Below are 17,092 nucleotides of genomic sequence, written 5' to 3' on the forward strand. Positions count from 1 at the left end.
CTGGAAGTAATGGAGCAAGTTATCACAGACTGATGCCTCAGAATTCCATCCACAGATGAAACTTTCTCCCAAGTTATTCAAGTTCTTTCTCTGACAAGATCAGGTACCTTTAACTTCTGACACAATGCAATGAATTCAGGTTTTTAATTTCTTCAAACTCAAGCATGGCCAGGGGCAGCTCTTGGGGACCACTCTCCTGTGCAGGGTTGTCCACCTGAGGTTGAGGGTGGCAGGGATTTCGAGGCCATGGCTCTGCACAGAGATTTGGGTGGCGTGACAGGTTGTGCAGGCCACGGTGAGCAGGCTAGGGAGGCACAAGGGGAGGCGGGCACAAACGCATGCCCAGTAAGCCTAGTCATCTCTCCAATATCATTTTTCTTAATTAAAGCATTTAAAATGGAAACTTGGTTTAATCTGGATTTTAGAGTTGTGAAGACACAACTTCTACTGGCCATACTTTCTTCTGGCACAATGTATAAATGACATGGAGAAAGAAAATTCACTATGTTTGTGTCTGCTTACTTTTGCTCCATTGCAAAATGGAATTGCTACATTGCAAGTCCATTCCTTCACTGTTAATAGAGTCTACTTACCAGAGATTCCTGCATATAGAAGACCAGCTGAGACATCCAGTTCATGGACTGAACAACTACAGAGATCTTGCACCTTCCACTCACAGGCAGCCATTGTTCAATTAACTAGACCACAGCCTGGAAGATATGCTAGTAAACCCCCATTTATATATTCTTGCTATAAGTTCTGTTCTTCTAAAGAATCCTGACTAATACATTTGTCTATGTAACATGAAAACCTGTCACTCTAGGGACAAGTAGTGGTTTTGTTGGAACGGGGGGGATTAGCTAGGACTTATTGCATAGCCATAACCTATTGGTAGAAATCTGTATAATTATTATCAAGATGAAGTTATAATTTCTTAAATGGTACAAAATTTACTTTGATCTCAAATTTAAGGTTTTCATTGGTACGAGCCTCTTATTAATATAAAAATGAGATGAATATTGATACACTCATGGGCATTGTGCCTGTATAACACATTTAGGAATACAATGCCTAGACCCAGCCTTTTTTTAACCTTTTTAACTGATTTGGGACGGTTAACCTATGAGTTAAGGGACTATAACAAATTCCTATTTTTGAGTTTATTGTTAGGGTGTTTTCCATATTTTATTTAGAAATAGCTGAAAGGAGTGAACAAACAACAGTCCAGGTTACCTTACATGGATAGTTGGTTTTCAAAACATCAGAAGTCCATAGAACTGACGCTACAAATATTTATATATTAATGTTTATATTGATTAGAGACCTGTCTGCTCCTCACAGCTTCCTGTCGTTGATCCTAAGAAGAAATTGAGCATCCTTGGAGTTACTCCAGTTGTGTGGTAACAGCCACTAGGCAAGAATTGCCTCTCTCCATCTACAGACAAATTACTGTCCAGAAAAGGACACACATGCAAAATAGTCAACTGATTATATCTGCCTAGACAGAGTAATCAGTCCTTAATAATCCTGCATCACCAAGGTCTGTCAGATGATTCTGGGCCAGAAGGCTGAAGATTTGATGCTCCAACGTTCAGAAGTATAGGGGCTTTTCAGGTGTTCAGAGGTCTCTATAAATTGGCTAAGCTTTAGAAGCTATGCTTTGTGCTTCCCACAATTATAGTTAACTCAGTCATTCTGGATTTCTGACGGGGTTGAAAACTTATAGCTATTTACCGTAAGAGAAAAGATTTGAGTGGATGGTCGTCAGTTGACATTCATCCTAAAGCCAGGTTCAGAACTAAATGTTTTAGTTAGGATAGATGACAGAGGTGCTGGTTAGTCAACAAAAGGATCAACGGGGTATTAGGACTATCTTGTACCTCACTGGTACAAATTGGCATAATTATGCTCTAATTGTATTTTGAGAGAAAAGTTTCATTTTAACAGGAAGGGTGATGTGTAGGAGGAGCTAATGTAGGAGGAGTACTGAGAGGAAAAAAAGGAGTAAGAAGAGGAGAAGAAGAAGGAGAGGAGAAGCTAGGTGATGAAAGAGAGAAAGGGGGGAGACAGGGAGGCAGATATTCATGTATCTCCACCAGTCAAAGATAGTTGTTATATCTAGGTTGGTCAGTGGGTTACACCTCTGATTGAACAATTCCGAACTTATAATGCTTATGATTAACATTATTTTAAAAAATGTATAAATGCAAAAAGGAAAAGGGGGCATGGGATAGGAGTTTTCTAAGGGGGGGAATGGGGAAAAGGGATGGCATCTGAAGTGTAAATAAAATATCTAATAAAAAAAAAGAAAACCTGTCCCCCCAAAAAATTTTAACAGAAACTGAAATTAAAAAGAGAAAGAAAACAACGAAGATCTTTGTTAAATACAAGACATGTTCTATCTTTGAGGTAAGCCTTAGAATGGTTTTAAATTTGGCTGATACAGTACTCCAAGACAAGATCTGAATACTGTGAAGAATGGTATTTGTGTCTTCCACCATAAATAAAGCTGCTCCCACACCAATAAATTCTAACTAGTTTTCGATGGGGCCTAAAGAAACAGAAACCAAATAAAAGTTGAACCACAAGCCTTTTCCTATGAGAGCTTCTAGGCCCAACCTCTTTCCTGGTTCTTCCCCTTGATCAGTTTTTTTTCCTTCTTACTCTCTCCATAGTTCTGTTTTTATCCTGTGTTTAAAGGCAAGTGAGAGGAAGTAAGTGTAGAGATGATTTGGAGTGACAATGTCTAGTCCCAATGCCACCAGTGCTGCCATAAAGTGAGCTAGCACAAGCAAAAGGAAAGTACAGAGCATCAGAGGAAAAGAACAGTTTTACTTACTGAATTGTACCTGCTACCCAAACAAAATGTGCCACAGAAGCTCATCCAATGGCTGTCATCCTATAACAGCTCCCTTTGTTTCTGATACAACTGAAAAAAGACCTTTAAGAGGCTGTGGGAAAACTCTGGCTATAAGACACTTTCATCCCTTTTACCCCAGGAGAAATAGAAACATTTATATTAGTCCTGTCTTTTGCTGTTCTCTTGCTTTGATACTATACCTCCCTGTTGCCTCTGCTAGATCACTTTGCTGCAGCATTCCTGGCATTGGAACTAGGCACTCTCACATCAAAGAACTCAACACTTACTTCCTCTCACTGGCCTTCCTGCCTCTACTGATCTGACTCCCCCCACCATTCTTGGCAGTCTCTTGGTTTTACTCTATAACCAAGTCATCTGCTTATCACTCCCTAGTGATGAATTTTCAAAAGTCTCTTCTGGAACACATGATGGCAATCTCATAACCCATTGCAGCTGATTCAGTTCAAATTCCACTCCAATTAAATGACCAGAGAGCTCCCTCTTCTGCAGACCTGAAACTAATCTTAGACAGTATTCTCCTCAGTTCAATAACAGAAGAGATGATGGCCCTTTTCCACTCATCTTTTGATGCTACATTTCCAACTTCTGTGAAGGCTCTTGCTTCCAGTATCTCTGTGCTTATTAGGATTTTGAATGACAGCATTTTTCAGTTTTAAGCTAGGAATAGTAAAAAATTAGTGATGACAATAGTTATTAGTCAACCCAGAAAGTGTCTCTTAGGACAGCTTGTCTCCCAATACAGTCTGTATTACCTTGGGGAAACTATTTCAGAGAGAAAAGGCTGCAGGAGAGAAACACATCCCATGATGCACCTGTAACACTTTCTTTATTCCCAAACCCTTCACTCTGCCTCAATACAGGGTCATAGCCAGCTTTATTTTCTGGCAAACCCCTCTCTATCCTGTGGTAGAAAAGATTACCCTAATTATGTACTCTAATAAACACAGTCCTGTCTGTTGAAGCTCAGACTCTGATGTCTATCTGCTTTCTCACATTTTAAGTGGAGTTGCCAATCATCCACTATCCATTTATAGATCTTCATGAACTGGATAAAAAAGCTACTGTTTTATCTATGCCATGATAACCATGTCTGCTTAGCTCTAATTACTTATTTCAAAACAGTTATCAGGGAGATGTTTGAATATCCTAACACAAACATTAAATGTTTAAAGCAATGGCTCTTGAGATTTGATCAATATTTTTTAAACATATATATTTGACAGTCACAGTGAACCCTATATATGTGCAAAATAAGTAGTTGCCCATTACATTGTTAAATATATTTCAAATGGAAGACCAAATAAGGAAATTCTCAGGAAAAATCTAAAAGAATTCATTATTGTTGAACCACACTGTAAAAATTACTATTAGCTTCTTATGAAAAAGAGATATTATCCCAGAGAGAAGAAAGAAGAAGACAAAGCACTTCAGAAATCCAACAAGAAACACTTAGGATAAAATAAAACTATGAGTATAATGTTTGTAAAATGCACATACCTGCCTCGTGTGGTAGTACGTGCCTTTAATCTCAGCATTCAGAAGGCAGCGGCAGGTGAATATCTGACAGTTGGATTCCAGCCATTGCAACCTCCTCTTATAGAGTGAGTTCCAAGCCAGCCAGATGTAAGTATAGTGGAACAATGTCTCAAAAAGAAAGGGGGAAAGAATCAAAGGAAAAAAGTTAGAAAGGAAAAAAGAAGGAGAGAAGGAAGGAAAATGAAGAAAAAAAAGAAAGAAGAAAGGGAATTACATAAAATAAAACATAATAAAAGTAACCAACATGGTAGTTTAGGAGAACAGGAAGGACAAAAGACATGATATGCATTGAGAGACATATAATAAAAGCACGGGCAACAATTACACACTCAGAAATATAACAATTGCAAAGGCTATTAATATCCATACTGATTGTTGTCGTCTGCAGCCTAGCATAGCTGTAATCATTTTGATCCAAGCCTGCCAGATGTTTCTTATTGTTACTGTAATATGCTTTATGGTCATTGACACAGAAAAATAACTTGGTTCAGGGCAGGGTCATGATGATTACATACCCTGTTATATTCTCTGAGTTATGAGTTTTGTTAATCTTAATAAGCTTCATATAGGACCCATCAAATCAAATATCAGTTGGACCTTCTATGTCTGAACTGGCTTGAGTTAGCATCAACCACCAGGTAGCACTTGCATATAACTTAATTGTGGTTTTTGCAGTTTTATCCTTTATAAGCTGACATAGAAAAATGTCTGAGGTCATAGCCTCAGCCCATGAATTTTGAGTTATGGCTCTAATTGAACAGGTAAGATGTGTGTTCAATAAACCACCCTGCTCTGAGAGATGGTTGTTTGTGTGGTTTATGGAGGGACTCCTAGAACCCACCATAGATGGAATGTGGTCTATGGAGCAACTAGAAGTGTCCGGAGGTGTAACGAGTGGTTCAGATGCAATCTATAGTGGATTGAATATGCTTAGCCCAGGGAATAACACTATTAAGAGGTTTGGCTTTGAAAAGGGTGTGACCTTGCTGGAGAAAGTAACTGACTGTAGAGCTGGGCTTTGAGAACCTCCTCCTAGCTTCCTGAAAATAGTAGTCCTCTTCTGTTGGCCTCAAATCAAGATGTAGAACATTTAATTCCTCCAGCACCATGCCTGCCTGGACACTGCCACCATTCCAACCATGATGATAATGGACTGAATCTCAAAACACATAAGCCAGCACAAAATTAAGTTTCCTTTATAAAAGTTGCCTTGGTTATGATGTCTCTTCACAGCAACAAAACCTGAACAAAGACAGAGGTTGGTGCCAGGCAATGGGACATTTTTGTGATAGCCTGACCATGTTTTTGATTGGAAAATTGTGGAAATGGGGACTTTGTATATGGAAAGGCATAAAGTGCTTTAATTGGGACTTCATGGACTATTCTGTAGAAGTATAAATCACATTGGTGCTGAGGGTGATTTGAATTCTAAATATTGTTTTGGTAAAGAATGTTGCTGCATTTTGCCCTTATCTAGTGAGTCTACACAAGGATAAACAGATTTGAAGAATTGCATTGACAAAGGAAGTCTCCAAACACACCAACATAGACTTTGTCCTCTGATTTACTTTTATAGAGAGCATTCTAGTCAAGCATAGGAAGCTTAGAAAGGAAAAATATGAAACGTGTGGTTTAAGTAATAAAAAGGCACCAAGAAGCACAATGGAGCTAAACTCCGTGTTTAAGAAGATAAACCAATTAAGGGATTGGTGATTTGGGAGCAAGATCCTACTCAGCTAAACTTACCATTTATGCATTTACCATTGAACAATGAACTACAATCAAGAAAGGGAAGACACAGATTTGGATGATGAGGAATCATGACGATGAAAAGCTTAGTTCTAGTCCTGGTGTTACAATATCTTTAATACCAGGAAAAAAGACAAAAAGATCTCTGAGTTCAAAGCCAACCTGGAGGAGAGCAATTTCCAAGTAGAGAAAAGCTGAGTTTTCAGGAATGTTAGTACATGCCTTTCATTCTAGAACTCAGGAAACTGAGGCATGCACATCTGTGAGTTTAAAGTCTATCAACACAGCAGTTTCCAAGACAGTCATGCTTAGGCAGTGAGAGTTGGAAGCAGAGAATTGATGATGATGTAATAGAAAAAAATGGGACCTGTTCCAGCCCCCCAAAGCAGCAGAACTTGGAATATTCAGCCCTATGGCTCTGGCTTTAGATTCAAAAATAAAATGGGTTACTGTGACAGTTGATGCTGGTTATCTGGAGCTAAAAATTTAGTGGTGGTTAAGAAAAGACTAGCATAACTGAGGTGAAATATTATGGGAATTATTTTCTGAGAGCACAAAGAAGCTGTGTTCCAGAGATAGCCAAGGTTGTGCATCCTACTGCAGCTAGACATGGTAATGTATAAGAATTACCCAGGTGGTTCTGGTTTTTTAAGGCATAAAGGAGTCATAAATTGAGGGGTCAAGCAAAGAAATTGAAGTTTGGTACCCTGAAGGGAACCTATGAGAGGCTATTGATGAAGCCTATTTGTAGCAGAAGACCCCAGCATAGTGAAATGCTAGCACCATGTGATGCTAGTAACATCAATAGCAATGGAGTAGAGTCAACCAGAGCCGAGAGTGCTAGAGAGGGCAGAGCTGGAGAAGTAACACAAGCTCTTTTGAGAAGCCCAGAAGATTGTGTGTGGATCATTGGAACAAGACATTGGAAAAAGACACTGGAACAAGAACTGTGAAGTTATATATCCCTTGGAGACTCCAAGATGTTAGAGATGACAGAACCAAGGGATAACTACTGATAAAAGAAGACAACATGGAGTGGAAGCAGTCCAAGAGAAAGAAGTTCACTGTAGTCACCAAAGATGAAAGGGGTTGGAGGTCTGAAGCATGCTTTCATTTCACAAATGAAGAGACAGACTTTGGAGATTTCCTGACTGACTTTTGCTTGTAGTTTGGGATAACAGTAAAGTGATTATATGAATCTCAGAAGAGACTTTGAACTTTACACTTTTAACATGGTTGAGACAGTTATACACTATGAGACTTCTGATGGTGCACTAAATTGAATTTTTATTATGCTATACTAAGTATGTCCCCGACAACCTCCTGTACTTTAAGGAGCCTATGGGTGACCTGGAGTGGAATAGAGCAGTTTGAATATGCTCACCACAGGGAGTAGCACTATTCAGAGGTGTGGCTTTGTTGGAGTGGGTGTGGCTTTGAGACCCTCCTTTTAGCTGCCTGGAAGCCAGACCTGTGTTTGCCTTTAGAAAAGGATGCAGAACCCTCAGCTTTTCCATTTTTATGCCTGCCTAGACACTACCATATTCCCACCCTGATGGTAACAGACTGAACTTCAGAACCTGCAAGACAGCCCCAATTAAATGTTGTCCTTTATAAAAGTTGCCTTGATCATGATGCCTCTTTATAGCAATGAAACCCAAGCTAAGACACAATCCATAGTTCTTTGGCAGGAGGTGGGAATGATAAATAACAACAAAATGTGATTTCTAGGTTGTAGCACAGGAAGAGATGCATACAAATGTATTAAGCTGTTGGTAGCAGATAAAAGAAACTTGTCTTAAGTACTGCCAGTTTAACCTCAGACTCCATTTTACCTAAACTGACCAACTCCTTTTATACAAAATAATAGTTCCCCAAACATAATGCCTATTTCTAACACCAGAAGAAGTGAACTTGACTGGTCGGGCAAAAACACATTCAGTGTCAGTTAACCATGATGGCACACTTGGAAATGTCACTATTCCCTCAGCTCTGATTAGTAAAGATCATAATGTAACTTTTCTCTCATGGGTGCAGGTTTTAGGCTTCTACAATCTGCTTCAGTCCCTACTCATGTGTAACAAAGCTGGGTGATGAAGGCTTCTGTATTCAGCATGGTATCTCCGGGAAACACTATAGTCCAAAAATGAAAATTATTTAGAGCCACTGAAATGACTCTTTATTTTTTTAACTTATTTATTTATATATTTATTTATTTATTTATTTATTTATTTATTTATTTATTTTATATGAGTACACTGTAGCTGTCTTCAGACACACCAGAAGTGGGCATCAGACCCCATTGTAGATGGTTGTGAGCCATCTCCCCAGCCCCCAAATGACTCTTTATAAATTAAACAGACAACAAAAAGTTCTAAATGACTTAAACATGAAAACTTGGTCAACTGCAAGTTAAAATCTAAGTATCAAAATATACATAAATCAACTTGGTTTGTTTCTAATATTCACAACCGAGTTCTCTGGGGTATTTTGCAAAAAATATGTGTCAAGATGTAATTGATTGTGAGAATGCTCACTACAGAATTGTTCATAAAAGATTACAAATCATCTAAATATCCTGATTTTTGAACTATTAAATAATCATTGTAGATTTTAAGAGATTTTTCTCTTAAGATTTATTTGATGGTTTATTTATAGTTAAAGCCTATGTAACTGTTCCTGGCTAGCTTGCCATTTTGTGCTGTTAATAATAATACAAGGAAACTTTCTCATATGTTGCTTGTGCTGTTACTAGAAGTCTATTCATACCCAAGTTGATTGCCTACATTGTTATGTTCTGTTCCCTTGAAAACCAATTAAAATAGTAGTCAGTAGAACTGCTTTGCAAAGTTACCCACAATAAGCATGGACCCAAACCAACTGCCCAGCAGCACTTCCTGTGCCTATGTATAATTTTTTATAGTATTTTCTTTCATAAGCTCACTCTGAGATAAACCCCAATATAAAAGAGACCTATATTAGAAACCATTTGGAATAAGAGTTTATTTTCAGTAGGAGTTAAATAAAGTTTAAGTTCTCAAGACTTCCTGGGAAATAACATGCTACTGGTCATAAAGAAATATGTACATGGGTAACTGATACCCTAGTTGGCAAGATAAGACAAGAATGTTAGACAACTGCCATCCTGGTTGACAAGTTAAGACATGAATGTTAGATAATGTAAGTCCCTTGCCACAGTGGAATACCCTAACCAATAGGAGCAGGATATGTGTACAACAAAGACATGGTCAGAAGAGGGTGTCAGATCCCTAGAAGCTGGAGTTAAAGATAGCTCTGAGCCAGGTGAAGCACTTGCTAGAAACCAGTCTAATCCTGTGCAAGAGCACCAAGTATTCTCATCCCCTAATTTTAAAAAAGGACACATTGTAATTATTAAGCAATCTTTAGGTGTATTACTAAAGTTACCAAGTAATCCTAATTATATACAACTTTTAAGACACAGTGAGACTGAGAATAGCTCAGTGACAGAGCACTTGTATAATATGGGCAAGGCCCTAAGTCTTATCCCTTCCCCACCATGGTGTTTAGGTAACAGAGATGGTTTGGGGAGTGATAATGGCTGCTTGAGAATCAAATGAAGCCATTACTTTTTATTATATTTCTCTATTTGAGAGGTTTTTTTACAGTTATATTTCAAAACTAAAGAGAAAGTCTCAGAACAGAGTTTAAAATAGTAGCAAAAACACAAATTACTAGAAGCCTAAGTAACATAGCACATTCCTGAGACATTACAGTAGAAGACTAAAGACTCAAAAAAGCTCCAAGGAGTTAAGCTTGGTAATCTTTCTCATGATTAAGGCCTGCCATCTTTCATTACAGGTGGTGGCAATTCTTCCTCTAATGTATCTGTTTAACTGGGACTATAGAGCCTTAAGAATATTCTTGCACCTTGGAGATTTCAGAATCCTACCAGATACAAGGTGCATGTTTATAGGAGTTCTGAAGCACAAACAAAAGGCTGACATCAGATAGAAACTTTCTATTAACTACTTACATAAACTAAAATGTTATGAGAAAAACAGTGAAATAATTTCAGTGTGCATTAATTCTACTCTGCCTTTCACCTCTCAGAATCCCAACACTGATTCTGTACAATAGAAACATGAAAATATCTGACCCTATGGCTTTATGGCTCTCAATTTCAGACCTTTGAGAACTGATAAAAGAAGCAGGATAACACAATTAGAAATATGTGTCTCACTGGGCAGTGGTGGCGCATGCCTTTAGTCCCAGCACTTGGGAGGCAGAGGCAGGTGGATTTCTGAGTTTGAGGCCAGCCTGGTCTACAGAGTGAGTTCCAGGACAGCCAGTGCTACACAGAGAAACCCTGTCTCAAAAAAAAAAAAAAAAAAAAAAAAAAAAAAAAAAAAGAATGCCCAGTACTTAGACCAGGTCTCAATTACTTGAATCCTCTTACTAGGCCTTCTTTGATAACAACAGTTGTTTTGCTTTTAAGGATGGAAATGTAAGATTTAGATTAAACTTTAATCACTACCATTAAAAAGATGTGAGTTAAATCTTAATTCTGGTTCCATCAACCACTAAAATTGGGACTTTGGGCAAATGAGTTAATCCCCTCATTCTTAACAGGGTGACAATAATAGAGTGAGAAGTACAGCATGTACCTTTTGCAATTATAGCTGTAATCAAGTTAAAGTATGCAACCTGTAAAGAACATTCAATGGAGTGATACTTCCACTAATACAGACAGGATGCACAAACTACAAACATGTCACATACTTCCAAAGCAACAGGAGTATCTATTTAGTTTAGCTTTGTACATGCACATGTGAATTTGCACAACACAAGACAATTCAAGGTAAAACAAATACACCCTTGAAACAACAATATCTCGGGGATGTTAGTTTGAAACCATTTTTCAGCTGAAGTATAATGTTGAAATTTGTTCTTTCCACAAATTTCAAATGTTTAGACACTTTCTACTTCCTGGATTTATTTTTAGCTAGAATTAGGAGACCTCCCCCACAAGGATATGTTGGAAGTATATTCAATAATAATCCATCTACATTACTAGATACATGAAGGCTTCCTCATATGTTTCATCTATAGTACTGAGAGAAAATACATACACTTAATTTGAAAACAATAAGTTTCCTATTTAATTTTTAAATTAGACTCTGACACTTGTCTCCCACATCCACAACAATAAAAGAACATATAATACATGACATGCTCTATTTGAACGGGACTTGGAGGCTTCCTGGAGGAGATCACACACTTAAGTCACACATCATATTCTCCATTATGTTATGACAGTGAGTGGAACAGGTTTGAAATTGGGGTATGTAAGGTACAAAATTTTTACCAGAGGTCCCTAAATTCAAATTATTGTTTACAAAATGTGAGCAACTCTCCTGGAGGATTCTGATGTCACTGGACAGACACTAGGCTGGGAATGGGAACAATACTCCTGCCTCATCAGTCAAAGGCATATCATTCCCTCTTTTGTTGACTTAGATTGTAGAGTGAAAAATTATAAAGGCCATCTTATGAAATATGTGTAAATTTTTCGCCTTAGACCTTGGGCAGAAAAGCACCTGCCAGCAGGTTTGGGTCCATCTAATTAGTTACAGAGGAGGGGGGAGTTACAGTACAAAGGCCTGTTAAGAACATCCCAGAAACTGACTGGCCAAGGGAAGAACTACACCCTGCCCCATGGTACGGCCTACTAGTGTTCAAAAAAGGTAAAACAACCAATCCTGTGCACCCGCGCGAAAGTTCGATTTTTCCCTACCCCGCCCATATATAAGCGCTATGCCCCTGAGCCACGAGGTCAGTCCCTCTATCCCCTATGTGAGATATGGGGATATGGGCTGGCCCAGAGCTCTGATTTAATAAACCACCTCATGTGCTTTACAGCAAGACGGTCTCTCGTGTGTCCTTTGGGTGCGCGCTATCCTGTGACTTAAGTGGACCCCTTTCTGGGGAGTCCTGGACCTTTCAAGATGACTTCAAGATAATAGACAGACTTTGCCTTGTGATTTTCTTCAGGAAAATTTCCCTCCAGTTCCAAAAGCTCATCCAACGCTGAGAATGAAAGTTGTGGTGCATGTTGGTTTGCTGATCTGATAAAAGTAAAAATGCCTGGGCTTCTCTTTCCCAGGAGCTGCTAGAGAAAGACTGTCTCAGTGGGGAATATTTATTGGAGATGCACTTACAGACAAAACTATATTTAAGCCCTTTCTTTTCATCAGTTTCAACTGATTTTGCTTACCAGAGTCACCTATTTAACTGAGGGTTGTCTCTGACACTCATCCTCATAAGTTACCTGGGTGCCCTGAGACCAAGAGAAGTTAGAACTGTTACCCTGGTCACTAATACAAATAGAACCATTTTCAGAGTCTTGCATGGTCAAAAGAAGTGAGACTATAGCTGCTGGGACAATCTCATCTGTATTTTTCCAAGCTGTATCTACATGGATTTCTTTTGGAAGAAGTTCAGGAAGGAACCAGTGTTCCAGGACGGGAGTGACTTCCTGGGTCCTTTTGGTTCCCAGTTACTCCCTGTTTAGGGCGGGCCCTGCTGTTTGCTTACCTAGGATACTGCCTGAGTTCGAGTGCCTGGGATCCCTGCTTCCTCTGGGTTCTTGGATGTTGGGGGCAGAGCTGCCACCCAAGATCTGCTCAGTGCTCTGTCCCAGACCGGAAGGAAGGAAGGAAGTGGTCTGGGTGTCTCAGCAGAGTGGTGTGATACCCACAGATCCACCAGGGAACTCAGGCCCTTTGTCAAACCTGTTATCAGTAAACTAATTCCTGAAGGCACATACAGAACTTTTTCTGTTGTTTGTTGTTTCAGACAGGCTTTCTTTGTGTCACCCTGGCTATCCTGGAACTCATTCTGTAGATCCAGCTGGCCTCAAACTCAGAGATCCAGGTAACTCTCCCTCCTAAGCACATGGACTAAAGGCATGTGCCACCACCAGTTGGCTTTACAGAAAAAAAAATTAAAAGCTAACTACTGCCTTTATGTGAATGTGTTTATGTCAAGATAAAAAGTGATTTCCTAAAAACAACCTTCCTTTTATATTACATTAATTGCATATGGAATACATGCAAAAAACTTTCAAATGCATTTATATTTGTTAATATTATGAGTTAGGCTTTATGTCATTTTTTAAATATACTTAAGTTATAATCTTTATGGCAAAAGCCTTTTTCCAGGTGCAATAGCACTGGTGTGAATTTAACATTTGTCCACACAGCAGGACACAAGAGGAAATAATTATGGGTGCAAATGACATAAAACCACTGAGTGATCTCACACATGCCAGATCTACAGATGCTCCAGTCCTCTATCAAGAAAATGAGGAGGCCTGTATGAGAGTGCATTGGCTGGACCTCCCCGGGAACAGCCACACTTGGTGCCTCTTGACCATGGCAACAGTGTTGGGTTTGGTGTCTGCAGACATGATGTATCTTCTGGTGGGGCTGCTCACCGTTGGCCCTTCCTTTAGTCTCTGTTCTATTTTTTTGTCCCTGTTCTTCCTTTGGACATGTTTGAATGTGCACATGTCATTCTCCTGCTTGGCAATATAATCTGAAAGCTACACAAAACTATTCTGTAAAATCATGTGCAGAACACATTATAACTCCATGCAACACTATAGTGCTTCAACAATAAAAAAATTCAATAAAGAAGAAAAGAAGGTCTGCAGAGGTGGCACAAGCTCTTAGTGCTCTTACAGAGGGCTGTGTTCAGCTCCCAGTGACCACAAGGCAGCATAAAAACATGGATAACTCCAGTGGCAGGATATCTGATATCTGATTCCCTCTGGCCCCTGAGATTATCAGGAATGCATTTTTATAGGCAAAGTCTCATATATGCAAAAACTAACATAAATATGTTTGAAAGAGAAATAAAAATACATTGTAGCCATGTTAACAGTTGTTTTGACTATTATTACATTTGAAGTTTAGTAAAACATTGTTTTAGAATGCACTTGCCCAGTCTCTCCATCTAGTCATTTTTAAACTCTGAGTCAGAGCAGCAGTTAAAGCTGCTTGATGAACTCATCATCTGCAACTGCAGACTCTGTAGGCAGCACTGCCAATCTTCATCTTTTTAGCTGTAAACACACCAGAATTTTTGATGCTTAAAGCCTTTGGTTTCGTTTGTTTGTTTGTTTTAGGTTTTGGGGTTTTTTTGTTTTTGTTTTGTTTTCATGAATCATTCTATCCTGGTGTTCTTGACACTGCTTCAGCTACCATTCACTCCTTGGGGTGTGGCAAGTGGCACCCCAGCTTACAGTGTTCTTCCTTTCTGTACTCACAGCTTTGCTCAAGTACCAGAGCCTGAAGAAAGAACATCCGCATCCTTTTCTTTACCACTGCTTTCCATTTCCTGTCCTGTGCTGTGTTAGCAAGTTGGGGCAGGAGGATGGCTTGCATACCTTAATCTTACATAGGGATTTTGGTATCTGAGTTGGGAGAGAGCTTGCAAAAAATCACAAACCCTTGACTATCTCTTCTATTCTCCATGACCTAGCCATTATAGGACATGCCTGCTAGCAAAGAATTCAAGGGTTTGAGGCCAGAAGATCAGAAGTGCAGGTCATCATTGGATGTATAACAAGATAGAGATTACCGGGGCTCCATCTTCCTATTGATCACAGAAGTTTAAAACTGTGTTTTGGATCGAGATGGGCCCTGGATATCTGTCAGAAGACAGTTTTAGAGAAGACCATACCAGTATGACAAATAGAAAAATTAAATCATGTCTGGGAGTCAAGACAGCCTTGATCCCACACACATTTTATCCCAGTCTAAGAGACAGATGCAAGGAGACCTGTGAGTTTGAAGCCAGCATGATCTATATAATGATTTCCAAGGCAGGCAGAGCTACATAATAAAACCTCACTTCAATTAGTAGAAGAATGGGATATATCATAACATGGTGGCTTGCACTTATCACAACAAGATACAGAAATAAAGTCATATATTTGAGTCTAGCCTGGGCAAACATACAAAAACATCAAGAGAAACAAATAGTCAGTCATGGCTGTGTACTGCTTTACTTTTCAATACTCCAGAGACAGAAGTTTATGAAGGTTGTCTACATAGTAAGTTCCAGGCCAGCCCATGTCACATGATGGTTATTTTGAGACTAAAGAGATGCCTAAAGAGTTAAGACCACAGATTGCTCTTTCACAGCATCCATGCCAGGTGACTTAAAACCACCTGTATATAACTACAGATCCCAAGATATCCCAAGGGACCAGACACTTTGTACTGTCTTAACTTTCATCTAAATTTTAGTACCAATTATAAAAACTGCAGTGCATTATTTGTGAGTCCTGCATGATCAACTGCATGAAGAGCTTCTGGTATATTTGAGAGTGCCCATCAGGCAGCCATAGTCTGCATAAACAATTATTGGTTTCTTCAATACTGTTGAGTGAACTTTCTCCTCTGGTTGGGGCTGTGGAATGCAGAGATGATCCTGTGTTTGAATCCATATTTCCAGGAAGTCATGGTGATTGGTATCCAGTAAATAGATCTCTTTCAATTTATACCTTCTGTGGCTCAAACACAAAGGAGATTAGTGTGGTTGGAGATTCAATTTATAATCTGCTTCGATCCCATGTCTCACCTTCCCTCCATTACATTCTCTTTGAATTACAAGCACAGCCTTGCCTTCCGCAACTCAGACTCACATACCTAGGCCAAACCTTCTGACCACTCAGCCAATTCACTCCATCAAACATAATCTGGAAGTTATCCACATGGAAGCAGTACCTCAGGGGGGCAGCATAGAAGTTGGGTAGGGTCAAGTTGCTACCATGTGCTTCACAATCGTTCTACATCTCTTAATGAAGGCCTCCTTGAACAGTGGTGGGAAAAACACTGTGGGGAGGTACTCAAGAGCAGAAACAGCCAAGTCTTCATTACTCAGCAGCTCCTGGATTGCCATCTGTTGGAGCATGGGAAAAGCCTGGAAGCTCATTCTTAGGGAAATCCTGTGGAAGCATCTAGAAACATATCCTCTCAGAACAAAGCTAAGATGGCTTTTCCCTTCCCTTTACAGAAGTCACCTCAGGACCAGGATCACTATCCACACAGTAGAAACCTGATTTTCCAACTTCACTTCCTCTGCTCATCTCAAAGCCAGGGCTCCCCAAGGCAGCATGGCAAATTGTGAATCATTCATGTGAGGTGTGACTTATTGTTATTCTGCCAACACCAACCCTGCTGCTCTGAATGCTATTTCTCAGAGGAGTAGGCACTCTGGAGATAGTGGAGCTCATCTGTTTAGGGTGGGACTTCTCTCTATAAAAACTCTCAAAGAAATATGAAAGGCTCCCTGAGAAACCTTCTGACATACTGTCCTCTATCCATGGGAGTTGTCTCACATCAAAGTGTGAAATAGGTACAGTTGGCTACTTTTGTTGTCATCACCTTTAGAAACAGGTATGCATAGCCTGAGTCCCATTCCTGAGTACAGAAAAATGAACACAATTGCCAAAGTGATTCTACCCTGGGACAAGGACACTGTCCAGCATAAGGACAGCAACAGAACAAGTAAGCAAAGCCTTTAAACAGCCAGGGTGAAACGTGAGGTCCTGTGCTGGGAACACAGGCTGAGATCTGTCTCCAAGAGGACATGCACTTGCATGCAGTGTAGTGGGAATATGTGGGAGAAAGAAATTAGTGTTACCTTTTATTGTACTTCATTCCCATTTTTTGTATGTTGTATGTTTTACTGTTGATTGAGACAGGGTCTCACTATGAGTCATTTTCTGGACTGACACTTTCTTATAGACCAGGCTGGTCTTTGGCTAATAGAAATTTGCCTACTTCTCCCCAGCACTACTGGGATTAAGGGCAAGTACTTCCATACCAGGGTTCCATCTTTATTGTTAACAACAACAACAACAATAATAATAAT

General features: G+C 39.4%; 1 pseudogene; it reads right to left on the minus strand.

The window, feature by feature from the left end:
* Positions 1-15,508: 15,508 nt before the first annotated feature.
* Positions 15,509-16,150, minus strand: LOC117708695 (PRAME family member 19-like; annotated as a pseudogene).
* Positions 16,151-17,092: the final 942 nt, after the last annotated feature.

This window comes from Arvicanthis niloticus, chromosome 5, assembly GCF_011762505.2.
Source record: "Arvicanthis niloticus isolate mArvNil1 chromosome 5, mArvNil1.pat.X, whole genome shotgun sequence".
NCBI lineage: Eukaryota > Metazoa > Chordata > Mammalia > Rodentia > Muridae > Arvicanthis > Arvicanthis niloticus.